Genomic DNA, 22,242 nt, shown 5'->3' on the forward strand with positions numbered 1-22,242 from the left:
GTGTAAGTATTTTTAGTCATATACAGTGTAGTTTGTATATTTTTAAAACATTAAAGCTGGGAGTAACAGGCATGAAAAAAGCTACTCATTTCCTATTATTTATGTATTCTAAGTATTGGGGAATTCTCCTATACTGTTATTGATTTCTGATTTGTTCCATTGCGATTATACAGCACATTCCACATTGCTTCAAATCTTTTAACAGTATTAGGTTGTGGCTAGGGTTGTGGCAAAGCTAGTTAAGTCCCAGTCAGTGAAGCCAACATCCCATATGGGCAGTGATTCAAACCAAGCTGCTTCACTTCTGATCCAACTCCCTGCTAATGTGCTTGGGTAAACGGCAAAGAATGGCCCACATGCTTGGGCACCCACATCCACATGGGAGACCTGGAAAAAAAAACTCCTGTCTCTTGGCGTCCATCTGGCCTGGTGCTAGCTGCTGAAGCCATTTGGAGAGGGAACTGTGGATGGAAGATCTTACTCTTTGATTCTACCTCTCTGTCTCTCTCTTGCTCTGAAATACTACCTTTCAAATAAACCTTTTTAAAGATTTATTTTTTTTTTTAATTTTTATTGGAAAGGCGGATACACAGAGAGGAGAGACAGAGAGGAAGATCTTCCATCTGATGATTCACTCCCCAAGTGACTGCAACGGCCGATACTATGCCGGTCCGAAGCCAGGAGCCAGTAGCCTCTTCTGGGTCTCCCACGCGGGTGCAGGGTCCCAAAGCTTTGGGCCGTCCTTGACTGCTTTCCCACAAGCAGGGAGCTGGAAGGGAAGTGGGGCTGCCGGGATTAGAACCGGCGCCCATATGGGATCCCGGGCATGCAAGGCGAGGACCTTAACCACTGCGCCACCACGCCGGGCCCCAAATAAACCTTTTTAAAAATTAGCAACTATGTTGGGGTTTGGTTTGTAGGTCAGGAAATAGTCAATTTTGAATATGTCCCATGGGTATTTGACAAATGTATGCATTTTACTGTTCCAGGTTAGTATATTCTATACATTTCTATTCGGTCATTTAGGATGAAGATGTTGTCTGGTCTGTCTACATCCTAGTGGATTTCCAACAGTGATACCAACAGTATTTCAGAACTGCACAGTGAAGTCTCTACAAATAATTATGCATTTTCTGTTTTTCCTTAAGTTTTACCTGTTAGGCTTCTTTATTTTATTTTTATTGGAAAGTCAGATATACACAAAGGAGGAGAAACAGAGAGGAAGATCTTCCATCTGCTGATTCACTCCCCAAGTGGCAGCAGCGGCTGGAGCTGAGCCGATCTGAAGCCAGGAGCCAGGAGCTGCTTCTGGGTCTCCCACGTGGTTGTAGGGTCCCAAGGCTTTGGGCCATCCTCAACTGCTTTCCCAGGCCACAAGCTGGGAGCTGGATGAGGAGCCCCCTGGACATGAACCGGAGCCCTTATGAGATCCCAGGCACTTTCAAGGCGAGGACTTCAGCCACTAGATTACCATGCTGGGCCCTGTTAGACTTCATGTAAATAATACAGCACTGATGTTTGATGCCAACATAATTAGAATTCCTGTTTCTTAGTCACTAAGTAATGACTGTGTCTGATCATTTTCTTTATTATAAAATGTACTTTAGGGGACGGGACAATGGTATGGTAGCCTAAGCCTTGGCTTTTAGCATTGGAATCCCATATTGATGCCAGTTTGAGTTCTGGCTGCTCTACGTCCAATCCAGCTCCCTGTTTATGGCCTGGGGAAGTAACGCTGAGGTCCCTGTGCCCCTGCACCCATGTGGGAGATCCAGAAGAAGCTCCTGGCTTTGAATTTGCTCAGACTGGGTCGTTATGGTCATTTGGGGAGTGAACCAGCAGATGAAAGATCCCTCTCTCTGTATCTACTTCTCTCTGTAACTTTGCCTTTCAAACAAAAATAAAATATCTTTAAAAAGTAATCTGTTTTATTAATCTAGTAATTTCTGCTTTTTTAAAAGAAAGATTTGTTCATTTGTATTTGAAAGGTGAATTTTACAAGAAGGAAAGATAGAGAGGGAAGTCCTTTCACCTACTGGTTCATGCATCAAATGGCAGCAAAAGCCAGCAGTGACTTCTCAGGCCATAAGCTGAGAGCTGGATTCAGTGGAGCAGCTGGGATGTGAATGATCGCTCATGGCATGCCGGCACCACGTGAGGCTTAGCCGGTTGCACCAGCATGCCTGCCTTCACTTCTGCGTTCAAATCTTTCTCATATATATGTGTGTACATATGTGTATATATGTGTGTATATATGCTTATGTACATATATAAGATATATATAATGTATCTTCCCCACATTCTCTCTTTAAAGTGGCGTATATATATATATACACACACGTAATTGATGTGAATTTCCTATAGACTACAGAAAATTGGGTCACTAATTTTAATTCACTCTGCCAACTTCTCTGTTTTAATTGGCATAATTAAGTCATTTATACTTGATGCTAGAATTGATAAGTTGGATCATAAATGAGCCAGTTTATATGTTTATTTAAATTTTTGTACTATTTTCCCTTTATGTTTTATTTTTCATGTCTTCTGTGTTTTAATTAAACTAAACACTCTTTAGAATCCATTTTGATTTATATATGGTGTTTTAAGTATTATATTTGTTATTCTATAGACTACTGGTATTAACATTTTACCAGTTTGAGTGAAGTGTTTGTTTTACCTTCTCTATTTATAATTTCCTTAGATATTTTCTGTGCACACATGAAATGATTAGTAATCAGCACAATTTTTCTTTAATCCTCAAATAATCTGGGAAAACAGAAGAAATATATTTTTCCATTTTCCATTTCTTTTTCTCTGTGACATTCCAGTACTTCTTTTACTCATCCTTTCTTTCTATTTAGATAACTTACGTTAGTTAGTAGAATAAATCTGCTTATAAGAAATCCTTTTAATTTTGGCTCATACAAAAATACTTTGATTTCCCCCTTATTATTAAGTCATAGTTTCATTGGAAATGAATTTCAGAGTTAAAAGTTATTTCCTTCTGTTTTACTGATCAAAAAAAAAAGGTATGTCCTTCTTCTGGCTTCCATGGTTTCCTGTGGAAATCTTTTGACAATTTAATTATTGTTACCTAGATGTATATACTCTTTAATCTCTTCCAACCTGCAAAATAGTTTGAGTTTAGCGTTCTTAACTTTCATAATGATGACAGACTCTCATGTGGATTTATTAGAATTTATTTCATTTGTCATTCATTCATGCTCTAATTTTTAGGTTTCTGTCTTTTGCCAAATTTGAAAAATTGTTAACCATTTTTTTGAAGATGTATTTATTTTCATTGGAAAGGTGGATATACAGAGAGGAGGAGAGACAGAGAGGAAGATCTTCCATCTGATGATTCACTCCCCAAGGGACTGCAGCAGCTGGAGCTAAGCCAATCTGAAACCAGGAGCCAGGAGCTCTTTCGGGTGTCCCATGCACGTGGTTGTAGGGTCCCAAGGCTTTTGGCTGTCCTCGACTGCTTTCCCAGGCCACAAGCAGGGAGCTGGATGGGAAGCAGGGCTGCTGGGATTAGAACCAGCATTCATATGGCATCCTGTCTCGGAATTATGCAGGGTCAGAAACTGGGGGCAGTCCAGACTTCCAACATGCGCTCTGAGGCCAGAACAGACGTCCACGTGCTGGACGCTGCGGTTGGGGTTCAGGGGAGCGGACCCCAACAGCCTCCATGGTCAGTCCCCAGATCGGCTCTCATGCGCTAGAGGGCGCTACAGCCCAGCGCAGGCCGGCTGCCTCCAGACGCAACCCCGCATGCGCCGGCTGCGGCCGCCTCCCCCTCAGAACGACCCTGGAGAACCTCAGCCCAGGTCGGCGGCCAGACCTTACCCCCCAACCTGACCCCTACTTGTGCTTGCTGCAGCTAGGCTGGAGACCCCCGAGGACCACTTCCGAGCCCACCAGAACTAGCTCCCAAGCCCCGGCATGTGTTATGGCCTGGTCCCCCGTGCTCAGCTCAGCGCGGCCGGCCCCCGGCTCTGGTTCCTGTGTGAACTAGCGGGTTCGTGGCTGCCCTGGCCACTTCTAGACACAGCTCTGTTCTTGTACCGTCCGTTGTTGTGCCCTGGTTGGGAAGACCCCCGGGGACCCCTCCAGGACCGCCCCGACTGGGTCTCCCATCGTGCCCACCGGGGCTGCAGCGTCGTCTGGCCTGGCCCGGCCCCCTGCCCGAGCGCACGGACGGGCGGTGGTTATTTCTTTGAAGCTGCTTTCAGTTCTTCTCTTTTCTGGACTCCGAATACAGGAATGTTAAATCTCCCATTATAGCCTCACACACCTCTAAACTTCTTTCATATTTTTGTTGTATTTTTCTTCGGTGTTTGGATTTGTACTGCTTTACGTTTAAGTTTCCTACTTTTGTAGTTTGTCATTGAGGGCATCCTTTCATTTGTTTATATTCTCTTGGCTATTGTAATTTTCAATTTAAAACTTTTCATCAGGTTCTCTGTATATTTTCTGTTTTTCAGTCTGTGTTTTTGCAGACTATCTGTTTTTTGCCAAGTTTTCCTCTTTTATAAAGTTTGTTTCATGCATGTTTACATGCTTTTATTGCTCCCTGAAGCATTTTTATTACTTCCTTCCTTCCTTCTTAGAGAATTCTAACATCTTCACCATCCTGGTGCTGCCTGCCTGTCTCCTTCATGCTGGGAATGTCCTGCGGTGTTGACATAGCAGTGATTTTCTGTTAAAATCCAGGTATTTCGGTTGTTCTGAGACTCTGGGTCTTATTCCATGTTCTATTTTAACAGGCCTCCTCTGACATGCTGGCAGGTGATTGGATGCTTTCTCTTCGGAAACCCAGGTGTCCCACACAGGGCCCCTGCAGGAGGGCCTGTGCGCCTGCTGAATGGAACTGGGACCTGCATATTCCGGTAAGTGTGCTGTGACCACATCCTCACCAGGTGGTCCAGGAATGCAGACCTAACTGCTCCCCATGCACCTTCCACTGGTATGTGAGCCATCGCGAAGAGAGTTCTGTCCCTTCATGCGCATCCTGTCATACCACTGGGGTAGTGCCAAAGGACCATGACATTCCAGGTTTCTATTTGCACTCCCTGGCCCTGTGAGCGACCAACACCCTGAAGGACAGGTGGGGAAAGAGCTCAGGAGCAGTGGTGAAATGCCTGGTTAGTGATCCAGGTGATCCCTGGTCCACACCACTCCCAGCGATTGGGGATCCAGTAGGTTCTTAGGCATCACACACAAGGCTATTTGCCTTGCTGCCTGAAAACTTGGTTTCTATGGTTTGTCAGCCAGTTATAGTCTGATTTATGCTGATCAGTTGGACAAGTTGACATGTTGAAAACATTGCTCTGGCCAGCCATTAAATAACCTAGTGTTGAAACCTTGCCAATTTACAGGGTTAGAAGAAATAAGAAAATGTCTGAGAAGAATAAGAACAGTAAAATCCCAGTTTTCCTGAAAAGGAAGACCCTCAGAATGGTCTTTTTTAAAAAAAAGACAAGTTGACAAACATTTGTAAATAACATAGTTGAGCATTGGCGGAGTGTGAATGGAACAAGAGCTAACATAGAAATAGTTCACCATCTGAAAGCCGACTTGGCAAATTATTTTGTATACTCCATTTCTACTCACCTAGGAAATTACTGGCAGGGGAAAAAGGAAAAAAATCTATTAGAGAGTTGGAGAGTAAATGAAAGATGGCAGATCTATAAGCTTCAGCATCAATTTTGAGAATACAAAAACAGTGTGTTGCCTATGGTCGCTTAGGACAGCGTGCTTAAACATCTCGGGTCGTGTAGGCATGGGACAGGTTCTCTTCCATAGTTAGGTCCCATACTGATTGTAATGTACTGTTTGCCAGGGGATTAGAAGTCAAGAAGTTAGATTTTAAACAAGACCCAAGTATTTGTGTTATGTGAGGTTGTTTTAGAAAGCCTTGCGTCTATGGCATGGTCATTGTTATAATGTTTGACTGCAGATTATAGGATGCTCCGCTCTAAACTACTTAAAATCCACCCCTTTGAAGTTACTTCCGTATGCTAAGATCTTTAGCGCATGTGCTCGGAAGCAGATTAAAGAGAAATAAGCTGGGGGTGGGGTGGGCAAAGGAGGTTCGTGTTGGTATATAGCTTAAATTAGTGTCTATCCTTAACTAGGCAGAATTTTATCATTTGTGGTTTTTATTTCTTCCCATAGATACTTGGAGTAAAAAGGTGCAGTAAAGATCATATCTTGAGCTTTTAAGCAAAATATCATTAAAGTACTTCTAGGATGATGATCAGGAATTAGTTAGAAGACAAATAAAAACTTTACCACCTCTTTATCCAGTATTGAAAGCATGTGAAAGTGGAATACCAGTGTTTCAGACATGCATTAAATAATATCTCCCTCTGCCTCACTTAAAACAGAGGAGCTAGAGAAAAGTGCGAAGCACCTATTTGAAGGTTTTGTTTTGGTTTCATATCTAAGCAAGCATTTCAATTAGCAGGAAAAGCAAGAAAACAAATGAAAATAACGCAATTAAATCGGGGAGGGGGTGGATCATGAATAGGCATTCAAAAGAAGGCATACAAATAATCAACAAATTTATGCAAGCATAATTGTTGATCATTGGGGAAATGCAAATCAGAAACCCCAATAAGATATCACCTGTTAGGATGAGTATAAATATGCTTAAAACAAATGTTAGCAAAAATGTAGAGAAGCTAGAACCCTTGTGTACTGGTGGGGGCAATGTGAAATGATGTACTAACTGTGGAAGACTGTGCAGGGGGTTGGGCAGGGAAGGGCAGTTCTCAGAAAAGTAGAAGTTTCACTATAAAATGATTCAGTGACTTCACCTCTAGTTATATATTCAAAAGAGTTGAAATCAGAATCTTGAAGATTTGTCTGTATGTCCACATTCATTGCAGCGTTATTCTTAATGACTGAGCTGTTAAACAACGTAAGTATCCACTGGCGAATGATTAGATAAGGAAAATGAAAAATATAAATACAGCAGAATGTTATTCAGCCTTTGGAAACAGCAGGCATTCCTGTCATATGCAGCAACACAGATGGAAGACGGAGACATTTTATTAAGTGAAATTAGTCAATCACAGATGGGTACATACGGCACAGTTCCACTTACCTAAAATAATCAAACTCACAGAAAAAGAGAGAAACAGAGTTTATGAGGCTGGAGGAAAGTGAGGAGTTTCTCTTTAGTATGTATTAAAGTTTGATCAGGCAGTGAGTGAGTTATGGAGACATGCTGTTCAACTTCGTACTCGTGGCATACTTCAGTTGTTGTTAAGAGGGTAGATATCACGTGAAGCATTTTTACCACCCCAAATTAAAATCAGTTGAGAAGATCAGGCATGCCAACATGTAAGCTATAATGGGAAAAAAGGCCAGTGACCTGAAACATTATAAAAATGTGTATTTTTGAAACTATTGAATCACAGAATAGTAAGATGAAATTATTTTCCCCAGGTTAAATATATACATTGGCTTCTCTTCCTTTTCCCCATCACCACCTTATGCTTATTCATGAATAGCAGAGCTTGTTTACAACCTAACAAATGACAATTCATAAATCATACACAAGCACATTCTCAAATCCATAAAGCATGTTATAGTAAATCCATTTAGCTAAGGATCCATTTAGCTAAGGGAGCAAGAAAAATGGCCGGTTTCCTATTGGCTGCATTTTGTCCTGTGCTTTTCATCTGATATCTAGTTCATGTTGTGACATTGACTTAAGTGCGTTTTATAAAAATATGTTTTCACAACTACATACTTCAGACTATATCTTGTTTTAGTTAAGATAATTATAAAACAAAATGAAGTAAAATAAAAATAAGCAAGCATTCCTGAAAATCAAAAGCAAACTGAAATAAATGTACTTCAGTATTGAATCAGTGCACTAACCCACACAAACAGGAATTATTTCAGGTTGTTGCAAAATTATTTCAGGTTATTGTAATCTCAGAAAGCTAGATCCTCAACCTGCAGTTATCACAAAGCCAAACAGAACCAAAACTTCTAACGCCACTCTTGCTATTTAAATCATAAATACTAGCACTGTTATTCTGAAACTACTGTCCGAGTGTACTAGAATAAGATTCTAAGACATTAATACCATTTGAAATCAAATATTTTTCATACTAATAAAGGATGTAGCTATTAAATCAGGGAAGCTAACTGAAATTATTTAGTTGTAAATCTGATTTTAAACTGTTGGTATAAACTCATGTTGTATGTACTAGAAATCTGCATGTCTGAGCTCTGTCCACTTCAAGTTGCTGGAAATAACGACTGATGATTCTTCAGTAGCATTATCACCGTGAGCACTTCCCGTGAGGTCAAACTAGGCGTCCTTAGAAAAATGGTCGATTCCAGGACCAGGGCATGAAATATACGGGACGAGGTAGGAAACGTTTGTGATGGCAGACAGCAAGGAAAGGTTGCAAAGACTCCTGAAGTTATGTCCATGTCAAAATGAATCAGAAACTGAGCCCATACTGTACTCCCTTCCCAATAATGAAAGGTGGGACACACCGAGAATCAGTAAGAATAACTGTGGTAAATTAAAACTATCCAGGCTTATTTTTGAAATCCCATAAGTTCATAATTATACCATAAATTCAAAAAAATAACAAACCTTTGGGCACTGTTGGGACTTGGAACACACTACCCCAAATATGACTGCAGGTGACCAGAATATGCCACCCCAAGTGGATAATTCTTGGGTATATTTTGAGCTGGTTATTCTGAGACATTGCAGACCCAGGAGCAAATCTGAAAAGCTGCTTTTTTTTTTTGTTGGAGAAATATGCATGTATAAAGGAAATGCACATTTGTAAAAGTATCTGTGTCAGCAAGCGAGCACTGTCCCCAATGCCCCTGGCTGTTTGAGAGGTTTTTATCTACACAGCAAGGCGGTCTTTTTCGTTTTTATTTATTTGAAAATGAGACAGAAACATAGAGAGAGGCAGAGAGAGAGAACTGCCATCCGCTGACTCACTTCCCAAATGTTCACTATGGCTTCAGCCAAGCCAAAGCTGAACAATGTCAAGAACAATGTCAAGAACTCAGTCTAGTCCCGCGTGGCTGTGCAAGCACAGTTGCTGGCAGCACCACGTGCTGCCTTGCAGGGTCACAGAAGCAGGGGGCTGCGGGTTGGACAGGCCAGCATGGGATGCAGGTGCTCCAAGCAGCAGTTTAATCTCGAGCCATAATGAGTTGTTATTTATTGATCATATCACTTATACTATAACCCTTCTGCAATTTCTCTAGTACTTTCTGGAAGCCTCAAGAGCCTGTTCCCTTCTGTAGTACAGGTTGCTATGTAAGCTTCGATTTATTTGCATGTAATTAACATGGTTTTTCTCCTGCCAACTTGCCTTATGTCAATTTAATTCATAGCCCATCCAGGGACACCGAGAGGTACAGGAAAATGATTTTCCCCTCTCTTATGACACCTTTGGAAAATAATTGGGGACTGATTTATTTTATTAAAAAAAAACTAGTTAGGAAGTGAAGAGAGAGGGTAAATAATATGTTGACATATTAACTATTTTTTCAGTTAAGCTTTCTGTGTGAATTTTAGCACACATGCAGTAAAATAGTCAATGAGAAAGTTTTCTCTTAGAATTTCCTTGCAGTAAAAGAAGGAGTGATAGAATTTGCACGTCATCATTGTGAAAATCCCAAAACCAGGTTGTAGTCCTCAGCGGCCGATAATATCATGGAGAGAGATTATATGACATCGTGCTGCTCCCAGCAGGATAGGCGCACCCGCAGTCCCGCCTAGAAGCCCGGCTTGAAGCACGTCAGCTCCCTAGGCGTGCTTACTGCTAACTGCAGACTGCGAAATCCAAACTTGAACCAACTTCAGCATGCTTCTTTAATGTCAACTGCTGGAGGAATTGCATAAAGGGCTTTTTAACACGCAGAGTCTCTGAGGTTTAAGGATTTAGATATCATTTCCGTCACCAGAATTCTGCACTGGAGTGCTTGGGTTTGAGTCGTACTTGTGTTCAGATTCTAGCTTCCTGTTTAAGGGTATCCTGGGAGATAGGCCCAGCTGGGGATGGCTCCAATGCTTGTGTCCCTGCTCCCTGCTGGGTTGAGGTCCTGGCTCCTGCCTTCCACCTGGCCCAGGCCTGGCAGTAGTGGCATCTGGGGAGTGAAGCGGAAGATGCAGGTTCTCTCTGTGTCTCTCTCCCTTTCAAATAAATAGAATAAATTAATTAAAATGTAAGAAACTGTAGATTCTGGTTTAATGGTGAGGAATGGGGCTTCACGTTCTTTATAACAGATACCATAATGTTACCAGTGCTGCTGGCCCACTGTCTTACACTTTGAGTAGCAAAATAAATTTTACTTCAAAGAAGGAAGGAAGGAAGGAAAAGAAAGTCAGAGAGAGAAAACAGAAGTGTCGTATAAATTAGAAGTAGCTCTGGTGACATAATAATCAAATGCAGTGTGTATGCATTTTAATAATTAAGGTCGTAATTGTCAAAATTTATGAGAGGGGCCAGTGTTGTGGCCTAGCAGATAAGGCACTGCTCATGACACGGGCATCCCCAATAGGTGTCAGAGTCTCTCGGCTGCTCCACTTCTGATCTGTCTCCTTATTAATGGCGCAGGAGAAGGAACAGAGGATGGCTCAAGTGCTTGGGCTGCTGCAACACATGTGCAAGACCAGGAGAAGCTCCGGGGTCCTGATTTCAGCCTGGCCCAACCCAGGCCAATGTCGTCCTCTGGGGAGTGGCCCAACAGATGAAGGAGCTCTCTGTCTCTGTGATGTTTTCAAATAAATAAATCATTTTTAAAAGATGATAAGTTGATGTTTAGTAATGTTAAAGTATTTACTTTTAAAGATATGATGTAATAATGTTATTTGGTTATATTTAAGGGGAAAACTTCTTATACTTTTTGATATGCATTCATAAGTTGTGGTATGGTTGACATGCTGATTAGAACTGGGTTTGAAAGCATTAAATCTACATTCAAGGGCAAAGAGGAAAGGGTGGTCATTACGTGATAAGGATTTCTGAGCCCCCTGATGCTAACATTTCTACTCCTTCATGTCTCAAGTCTTCTTTTAGCTGACTTTGTAAAATCATTCACCATGTTTTGGAAAGATTTTTAATTATTTACTTTTTTATATTCCTAAAATCTTCAGTAATTTTCTGCATATATGATATGAACAGAACATTTTTCTTGGAAGTTTGTAACTTTCATCAAACGTTCAAAGATGGTAAAATACATAGGAACACCATTAATGTCATTTAAGAAATGATTTCCTAGAAGAAGTTGAAGAAAACCATACAGATAGTAATTTTATGAAAATACATTTCTTACCACCCAGTAACCATTTCCTCGTGGATGATGTCATATCTTAGTGGAGGAGCGCCCCCTGCTGTCCTGACGAGAAACGCCACCACAAATGGAGCAACACCTTTGTGTTCCTTTTCCCAAATGGTGATGAAATCAGTCTGCAGCAAAATCAGCTTTTTCTTTTAAAGGCAGCATCCAGGGACCAAGGAGAAAATGTATTTTTTTCCCCACCCAAAGTCTCAATTTAGAATCTGCTATCTTCTTAGCTGATGGGATTCTGCATTCAGAGTGAGCATTTGGCAAAGCGGTGAAGCTGCCGCTGGGGTGCGTGCTTCTCCTCTGCGAAGGCTGCGATGCAGGTTCTGGCTCTGTCTCCTCCACCTTCCTACCATCTACAGCTGCGCAGCCCTTGTGTTGCCGCCGACCATTTGGGAGACATTGGCCTGCCCCTAGATAGGTATTGTGGGAATTTGAGATGTGAACTCCCAGATGGGCAGTCTGTCTGTCTTTCTGATAAATAGGGTGCTGAATCAAATGAGCATTAGGTTAATTCTCAGTTAAGGACCCCGGGACTGAGCCAAATGAGGCAGTTTCTTAGAACCAACTGGAACAGAGAGGAGCCTCTATGAAGGCAGCTGAAGTCAAATCTCAAAGTCATGCAGCTCAGGAGGGAACAGACCCCTCTTTGGTCCCCAAGGCTTCCAAGCAGATGCTTCTCTGGTAGTTCCCAGATTTCATTGGCTTGGAGCGTGAAATCATCACTTCGTCTAACACTTCGCTACACCGTCCTCACCTCTTGTCACAGTTGCTTCAAGCAGTGTTCTGCTGAAATCCAGAGCCATACATCCTGAACTTACACCATGAGACCCAGCATGCTTCTAAGCCTGGAGGCATGGGACCAGTTCAGAAACCAGACGCAATGACAGGGCCAGGGCCCAGACACTGGGATCACAACCCAGTGTCCAGAGCCTTAGCAAGGAACTAGAAAGGAGCAAAGTTCGAGAGGCTCAGATCAACATGCAGCACCACAGCCCTGCATATCAGCAAGGACGAAGGCTGGAAATAAGAGCAGCTGCCATGCTGGCACCAGAGGCTGGCTGCCAGGACCAAGGGGTCGAGTCTCAAGGTGGGCCAGTGCTCAGTTCAGGCGCCAACCCACACAGCCCATAGAGGCTTCTTCCCCAGAAGACCTAGATTCCTGCCCATGTCAGTTCAGAATTAATCCCAGTCACGAGGAAATCCTACCCCCCAGGGGCTGAGCCTGCCCTGGAGAGGTGGCCGTGGCGGGCAATTCAAAGCCCAACACCTGCTCCCAGAGCTCAGATCCACAGTCCCTGAGGACATGACCACTGTTCCGAGTCTAAAGGTGAGGGCTGGAAGATCCAGAGACCACATGCAGGAGAGTGCTGTGGAGGAGTGGGAATTGGTTTTCTATTTTCTTGATTTGAATGCCTGAGAGTTTCTGGGCCTGCGAGTCTATTAACTGCTCATTTTCATGGCAAGGCTCTTTCCCACACTGAGAAACTTCATAACATGTTCTGGCTTCCAACACATCCTTTTCTGTTTCCCTAGCCTCAGGTTTCCTACGAGAAGCTTGCTCAGTGTTCAGAAAGGCCCTGTCCTTCTCTGTGCCATCTCCATGATCCACTGTAGTTCTGCATGTGGCCAGCAGAGGGCAGAGCTATCCCGTGCTTTTCCTATCAGATTCGAAAGGGCATATTGTCCCTCAGGATCCCTTAGGATTCAACATTTTCCTACCCTTCTATGAGGCCATTTTGAGCGTTTTTTTTTTTTTTGTATCATTTTGTCTCTGGGCGGAACAATGACCTGTCTCAGACTTTCAGGGTGAGAGATTATTCACTCACATGTCACCCCATGTGATGCCCAGAGCTAGTGTCCTGCTGACCAGGGCTGTCCGCTTACTCATTGGATAGGTGTGAGAGCCGAGACTCAGCAGCTTGCCATCAATGGCAAATAGCCATTCTCCATAAAAGGTTGAGAAGGACCTTGCAGATGAGGACTGCCCAAAGAGAAGCCCACTATCCAGTGAGGGTTAGTTCAAGTTGAAATGTGGTCTGCATGTAAACAGACTCTGGACAGTGATGATTTCTTGAGAAAATGAGACTAGAAAATATCAGACAAACTGTCACACACTAAATAATGCTATCTCAGTTACACAGTGTTAATTTTTTTAACAAAAATATTAATTTTTATGGTAAAAGTGGCTTTGCAGAGAGAAGAGACAGAAAGATCTTCTATCTTCCATATTCACTCCCCAATGGCTGCAACAGCCGGAGCTAAGCCAATCCAAATCCAGGAGCCAGGAGCTTCCTCTGGGCCTCCCATCAGGCTTTGGGCCATCTGCCACTGCCTTCCCAGGCCATAGGCAGGGAGCTGGATGAGAAGTGGGGCAGCCAGAACGTGAACCAGTGCCCATGCGGGATCATGGTGTTGCAAGGTGAGGATTCAGCCATTGAGTCACCATGCCAGGCCCCACAGTGTTAAATGTTATTAAAAGTTAATTTCACATTCCCTTATGCTGTTTCAATATGAATGCTAGGAAATGTGAGACTCCGAACGTTGCTAAATGTTTGTACTGCCCACTGACGCTCTCAGACCCCTTCTCCGGCATCACTGGCAGACGCGGGCCATTTCTGTCCCTGAGCATGGCAGCCCACTGCTTGTAGGTAGAGATGAGTGCCAGTACCTTCACCAAGGATGGAAATTCCCGGGACTCTGAATTACTTTTCCACTTCCTTATACCAACCTTGTGAAACAGCATTGTAAATACACTCAGTTTAAGGCCAGATGCAAGAACCATCTGTCTTTGGATGTTCAGAATATTTGGTTTTGATTGCTGCTCAGTGACCTGTATCAGACTGAAAAAAACAGGTCTGAAAGGATAAGGCTCCAACTTCATTATACACTGAGGACAAGTTCGTGACCTTTGTTAAGGAATCTTTGGTCTCTCAAATATTTTAAAGAAAGCATCTTGGTGAATATCTCTTAATTACATGTGTGGCTCCCTTGAAATGCATCAGAAGGAGTGTGACTGATGCATGATGCTGAGCTGAACACCTTGCCATCACCGTACAATGTGCGTAAGAGCCAACCCCGAGCCACCATCGTCTGCTGACGGGCTTGCGAGGAGTTCAAGGGGAAAGGAGAGTGCTGTGCCCCAGGAATGCTGGAACTGTGTGCGGTGCTCAGAATGCAGCAGTGAGCTAGGAGACTTGGAGTGAGTACAGCTGCAGAACACCGCGCTTCTCGGAGCATGGCCAAGGCTGGCACCCACAGCCAGTATGAGAGCATGGCCGACAGACATAGCATGTTCTCTCCTAGGACTGGGGAAGATCGTCAGTGAAATCAGCTGACGTGTCTGGTCCCACACAAGACTTTATAAATGCTCATGTGCTAAAGGATGCTCATGAAGAAACTGGAGCTTACATCTTTAATCATGAAACAGAAATGAGAACCAGACAAAGATATCAGTTCTCCTCCCTTTGTTCAACATTAGGTGAGTGAAGTGTGGTAAACCAGATAGGCAACAGTTTAGAAACATAAAAGTGAAACTACTCACTAGAAACGTGAAATAATGTGGGAAAATCCTGCAGGATCCAATCTTTTTCTCATACTAGTGAATGTAATAAATTTTTTGTGTGTGTTTTGTGTGACTTCACTGCCCAGTAGTTTATATTCCTATTCTTTAGCAATAATAACTTGTAATTTAGAAAAATTAATCTTACCCAATGTCAATTGTCAACAGTCCTGATAATAGTCAATTTCAACCATAATCTTAGAGAAATTGGCCAGCTTGTTCTACAATTGACATGGAATGCATCAAAGGGGAATTATTTTGTATGGTTTCAAGATTTGATTACAGTCAATATTCTTCATAAAATTAATCTGAGGAAATATTTTTTTCTAAAATACATAAAAGCTTTTATAAATCAGCAATGCAAATGTAGGTAAATAAAAGGTGGGCAAAAGACCTGGAAAGAAAATGCACTAAGGAAGACATGTGGTGTCTAACAAAGACAAAAGTTGAGTATTCTGCTGATCCCTCAGGAAAAGCTGAATGCAAGTCATGGCGGGATTCCTCTCCCTCTCACCAGGAGCAAAGCTGACATCAGAATTACTGCACGTGACTGGAACCCATCCAATCTTTACATTCACCTCAGCCAATCAAAATCCTGGAGAAACTAACCAAGTTATTCTACAGTTTAAGGAGGATACCCACTGGAGGGGTTGCCACACAAACTTAAGATGTACTTTAAAACTATAGCAATTAATGTATTATAGAATTGACATGAGGGCACACAAATAAATCAGTGGAATATAATAAAGAATCCAGACATATATTTGTAGGTTAAAAATGTTTTTTGTACTTTCATGTACATGGAAAAGATGCTGGATGGGTCATAAAGTCTTACACCAAATGTTGGTGGGAGCTGGTGGAGATTCATGCCGAAAGAAAATCAGTATTGAACACTGCCAGAAAATCCAACCAGACTTCTATAAAGCAAAAATGTAAAAAACAAAACAAAAACAATTCAGAAGAATATTTTTCTAAAGTTAAAGAAAGCAAAGATGTTTTGTTTAGGATAATGAAATGCTACATTAAAGAAACATTGACTATGTTTCTTCAAAAATTAAAACTCTGCTTATTAAAAAAAATACCAATGGAAAGATGAGGAAAAACTGCCGACTATTAGACAACACTGATTAAGTTCTTCTAAGGAAAAAATTGCTCTCTATGCTATGTAAGAGTTATAACTTGCTTGTAAATTGCAAACAAATAAAAATATGGCCACAAGCCTTGGAAAGAAGATACACAAAGGAAGGAATATAAAAGGTCAATAGGAAAAACTTAGTCACCAGCCCCAAACCACAGGGAAATAGACAAGAGGTCACGCTAAGACAGTACTCGGATCCTGAAGAAAAAGGCAGAAAACAGAAGTGCCATGTTCTGCAGAGAAGAAAGGCAGCCCGTAAGAGCGCTTTGGAAAAGGATACCTGAATACGTGTTCCCAGGCCACCAGAGTTCCTCTGCTTTGGCAAATCCCCGAGCCTAAGCAACTGTGTCATGAAAAGAGAAAAGAAAGAAATCTTTAAAAAATGTGGAACCAATCTAGATGCTTATGTCAATGTGGATGAAGGCATGAAGAAAACGTGCCAGATTTGCAGTTGTGTTCCTTTGTTAAAAAACCAACAAAATTCTGTGATTTGCTACCAGGTGGATGGAACTGGAGGCCATATTAATGAAAAATATTAGACACCGAAAGACAAATTCTGCATGTTGTTTCTAACATGTGGGAGGTAAAGGATGATTGATACTGAGAAAATTGAGGGAGACGAAAGACAGACTGGGGGCAGGAGGGGCGCTAGGCAACACAGACACAAATCAGGGTAAGTTCTACAGTAAAATGTGGTTCCTGCAGATTCACAATGCCATATTAGATAGGCTAAAGAACTGGGAGAGAGGATTTTGAAGACTACAGACACAGAGAAGCAGCAGGAGATGGGAAGGGTACTGATTCTGATTGATTAGTATTCTCTGTGTGCTTGTATTGAAATGTCATGCTGTGACACAGAAGTACTCACCGTTACTGTTAATCAGTTTTTTAAAATTGTAAAAAAATTTTTTTTTCAAAAATAGAGCGGGAAAATTGTCAAAAGTAAACATGTGGCACCAGGGGAATGGTGATCATGTTGAAGACGGGGCTGTAGCATCCTGGGAAACACTGCAAGGTAAGGCAGTTGTCAAGGTTCAGAGACACATAGGCAGGATGCCAACTTCTCCGCTGAAGGGAAGCTTCCGCCAGAAAGGCTTTCAGACGAGGCCTCAGAACGCCAGCTCGGCGTCTTAGGGAGACAGGGGCCGCAGTGGCTGAAGCTTGCTCAAGAAACGGAGCCTCCTGGGATGTTTCCATGTCTGTAACGACCCTGACTCACAGCAAGTGCCCTAACAACCCATGAAAAGGAGAGGCTGGAGACTTACCAAGAGTGACTCCAGCAGCTGAAGGAAAGATAAAATGGAAAGGACTAATTCTTGACACAGCTACTTTCTGTCCCTGGAACCAAAAGCCCACAATCGTTTGTTGGGAGTTCAGAAGGTTAAGAGAAATCCCATTATGGTTAGGAAGTCAAAGACCACAGGGGAAAATGAATGGAAAGTGCAGCTCCATTTTAGCTTCTCGTCCTCCTGGCTTCTCATGTATTCGCTGCATCTCTGAAACGTTTGTCAGAGGAGCTGCGTTCCCTGTCTCACGAGCAGCACTTCTGAGGGGGAGGTCTGTCCTCAGGCCCTCCAGGAGGCTGCACCTGAATCCTTTCTCTCCCTGTCCTCCTCTGTTGCTCATTTCCTTGATTTAGTATTTCTTCGGGTGTGGAGATACTGGCAAGAGGACGCCCTCTTCCCCCACCATTGCCAGGAATCCTGGGATGCGCTTCCAGACAGGATGCCAGGAAGGAGTGTTTCCTGATGTTTACCAGTGATGATCTGAGGTTTTCCCGGGACAAGTTCACCCAGAAAATGAAAGTGGTTCTAACTCTCAAACTCCTCAAACTCATCCTCCTGTTACTCTAGTGGGTTGAATTCTGAATCAGTATATGAATTTTAGATATTTTGATTTAATTTACCATAAAATATGCTTTATATGACAATTTTAAGGACAGAAAAGTATTTTTTATTTTTAAGCAAAGGTTTTATTTTATTTATTTATTTTTTTAGATTCATTTATGTTTTTTGAAAGGTAGAATCCCAGAGAAGGGAAGATAGAGAAAGAACAAGATCTTCCATCACTGACTCTTTCCCCACATTGTTGCAGTGGCTGAGCTGAGACTATCCAAAGCCAGGAGTCAGGAGCCATTTCTGGGTCTCCTGTGGGTACAGGGACCCAAAGATTTAAGCCACCCTCCGTTGCTTTCCCGGGTCAAGAACAGGGATCTGATGATGAGAAGTAGAACGGCCTGAACTAGAACCTGTGCCCATATGGGATGCTGGCCCTGCAGGTGGAGAATTAGCCTGTTGAGTCACTGTACCGGCCCCAGGACACAAACTTTTTTCAAATAATGAGTCATTTTCTAATTTTATATCTGGCTCAGTGGATTACAGAGAACATTTATGCTATTTCCTTTATGTTCTTTTTTCAATATACCTACTTATTCTTTAAATTAACACAAAATAATTTTATACATTTATGGAGTGTGATTTGATATTTTATTAATTATAAATGTGTACACATTAAATCAAATACTTAGAATATACAAAACATCAAGCATTGGTTTTTTTCTTTGTGGCATGGCATTCAAAATCCTCTCTTTCAGCTTCTCTGGGAAATACAACATATGATTTTGAATTATAACCGCCTTACCAGGCAGTAGATGATCAGAACTCATTCCCTTGTGTCCAGCTGTAACTTGGTACTTCTGGTCAGTCTCCCCTCACTGTCCTCTGCCCTCTAAGCTCTCCATTCGCTAGCAACCGCAACTCAACTCTACTTTGTGTGTTCAAGTTCTTAAAATTTCACATGTGAATGAAATGATGTATATGATTTTGTATTTTTATGTCTGGTTAATTTTGTATAATATGCGCTTGATTCTTTCAGGAACGAATTGTATCAGGAATGGCAGGAGCTCATCTGTCTTGATATTGAGCGGTGTTTATAGATGTATGTGTGTCACGTTTTCTTTATCCCTTTACTGCAGATGAAACTTCATGTGCTTCCATGTCTTGGTTACCATGAGCAGCGCTTCACTTAACATAGGGTTACAGGTATCTCCTTGACACACTGCTTTTGTTTGCTTTGAGTATACACAGTGAGATTGCTGTGTCATATGGTAGTTGTTTAAAAAACACGTTAGGGACCTCTCAGCTGTTTTCCATAACAGCCATGCAAATTTATATTTTATATTGCCACTATCTGTATAAAGATTCTTTTTTCTCATATCCTCACCAAAATTTATTCTTTTATACTTTCAAAATATCGATTCTGTTGTGAGATGATTTCTTTTTGTTTTAGATTTATTTATTGTTATTGAAAAGTCAGATTTACAGAGAGGAGGAGAGAGAGAGAAAGATCTACCATCCACTGGCTAATTTCCTATGTGCCTGCAACAACCAGAATTGAGCCAATCCAAAGCCAGGAGCCAGGAGCCAGGAGTTTCTTTTGGGTTTCCTGTGCGTGTGCAGGGTCCCAAGGCTTTGGGCCATCCTCGACTGCTTTTCCAGGCCACGGGCAGGGAGCTGGAAGGGAAGTGGAACAACCGGGACACGAACTGGTGCCCATAAGAGATCGATCTTCTATTTGCTCCTTTCCTCCTCAAATGACCACAGTCGCTGGGTGAAGGCCAAAGTTGGGAGACAGAAACTTCATCTGGGTCTCCCGCTTGGATTGCAGGGGCCCAAGTAGTTAGCCATTTTCTGCTGATTTTTCATGCACCTAAGCAGGGAGCTGGATCAGAAGTGGTGCAGGCAAGACTCAAACCAGTGCTTATGTGAGAAGCTGGCATTGCAGCTGGCAGCTTAAACAGCTTCATCACAACACTGGTCCCTTAATTGTTCATTTTGAAAAGTTAATTTATGGTATTTAAATCATGTCAAATGAAGACATACCTTAACACACACATATCTGAACAGGTTTTTGTTACTTTGGTGATCCCCGTATGTGATCCTGGCTTATAAAGGCAAGGATTTAGCCACTAGGCTACCACGCTAGGCCCAAGATGATTTCTTACTGTAGTATTGGCTTGTGTTTTTCTGATGATTAGTTGTGGTGAGTGGTTTTTCACATCCAGTTGCATATTTCCATGTCTTCTTTGAAAAATATCTGTATAATCACTTTACATTGTACTTTATGGGAAATAGATTTTAATTTGATGATGGTCTCTTATTCCCTTAGCAGGTCAATGTGATGTTTGAACACTTCAACTCTTAAACACTTGGAAAACAAGGCATTCCCTTTATTAGTGTATCTGCTGAATACAGATTAGGCAAAAAAATTGAAAGAAAGAAAAAAAATTACTCTCAGTGTTCTCTCAAGCAATCATAGCTGAATTAAATAATAGCTGTTGTCCAGTTATATTGAGATGGCAGGCTGTGGTGCGTAGTGCCCAGTGGGACTAGGAAAATCCATGGATGGTTATCTCTGGTTGTCTCAGTCCCTGGTGGCGGCTGCACTTGTCAGGTGCACGGGTTACAAGGTGGACATTGTGAGGATCTCACTGAGGGAACTAGGATGCGGTTCCCAGGCTCCGTTTATCAGACCACTACCTCTTCACTGCCCTGCCCCTCCAGCAAGCCTCGGTGGAGGACTCGCTACTGGGAATGATTGGAGAAACACTGTTGCAGTCAAGCTTGTATACAATGAAATGAGGGAAACGAGACTCAAACATTAGGTTAGGGCTTGATGAGGGCTCGCCCCTTGACCTGGATCCACACTGGCCCCACTAAGAAGGACCTTAGTCTAGTTTGTGGGAAGAGCAGTAGCAAGAGTTGTAAGAAAATTAGTAGCAGTGAGTGGTAGGGGTCAACCAGACCCACATTTGGTAGGGGAGCTTAAGGACCCACTGACAGTGCGAAAGCTTTCTTATGATACCTAACTGAACCTCAGTTTCTGGATTTGCACATTAGGGAAAACAGCAGGAACTGATAAGCAATATAAAGTGTCTTGAAGTGTCTAGTACGCAGCAGGTGCTGAGGAATGGAAAGTGACCTACATCTTGAGATTCTTAAGAATGAAGCATGGTGCCAGGCTTCTGTTGACAACCAGGAATGGAGGAAGTAAACAGGTGTTCTCAGATGAAAGAAACATCAGCAGAACTAAATCAGCCGGTGAGAGGAGTGAGGGGGAACAGAGCAGTAGGTCATTGGTTCAGGATCAGGGCAGTCCAAGTTAGATTGCACACTGCATCCACACAGACCAGAGCCCAAAATCCATCAGCAGAGGGCATACCCTCAGGTCTGACTGGTAGAAAGCCTTCCCCTATGACTTTGTCCCTTCCATAGCTCCTTTCACTGAAAATTTATGAAGGTATCACTCAAGAAGGGTGGTTTTCTGGAGCAGTGATTATAGAAGATGAGGGCAGGTGCTGATGTTGTGATCCAGTGGATCAAGCTGCCGATTGAAATGCTGCCAACCCATATTAGAAGTGGCAGTTTTTGTCACAGTTGCTCCACTTCCAGCTCAGCTTCCTGATAATGTGCCTGGAGAAGTGGGAGAAAATGACCCAAGTATTTGGGATGTTGTCACCATGTGGCAGGCCGTGGTGGAAGTCCTGGATCCCAGCTTCAGCCTGCTCCAGATGTGGCTGGTGCAAGTTTGGGGAGTAAAACAATGGATTGAATTGCCCCCATGGGTCACTCTGTATTTCCAACAGTTATTGAGAAAGAAGTGGAGGATATCTGGAGAGGTTAACCAAAATACAAATTGGGTCAGTTACTGAAGTGAAATTCTAGAGTCAGAATCCTATCAGAGTTGCAGTTTGGAGTCTCCTAGAAGTGTGATGACTCTTGTTCACCTGGCTCTTGTGGAGATCTGAGGCCTTCCCTATATGAAGCACCTTTAAGCCAGGGTCACTGCTAAGCAACCACTGTAGCATTTGTGTATTTCTCACTATGTTGCGCTTGATTCCTCATTGGAAGGAAGAGTGACTCATTCCAGAATGAGTGGGTGGACTGCTGTCAGGCCTTCTACTGTGGGACAACACTTGGCTCTGCCCTAACGGTGAGCTGTGTTTCTTTTCTTGTCTTTCCATCTTAGCCAAGTGTAGGCCACAGTGACTCTAATGTTAGGATACTCACCGCTCAGAGGAAGAATCCTCTAATCACCAGGTAAAGTGCTTAAAGTCAGTTCTGGGATGTGTTGAAAACCATGCCCTGGTTGTACTGCTACTAGACCATTTGACAGTTCATTCTAATACATCCCT

The sequence above is a fragment of the Ochotona curzoniae genome, unplaced genomic scaffold, assembly GCF_017591425.1.
Source record: "Ochotona curzoniae isolate NIBS_2020 unplaced genomic scaffold, NIBS_Ocur_1.0 contig_2692, whole genome shotgun sequence".
NCBI classification, from domain to species: domain Eukaryota; kingdom Metazoa; phylum Chordata; class Mammalia; order Lagomorpha; family Ochotonidae; genus Ochotona; species Ochotona curzoniae.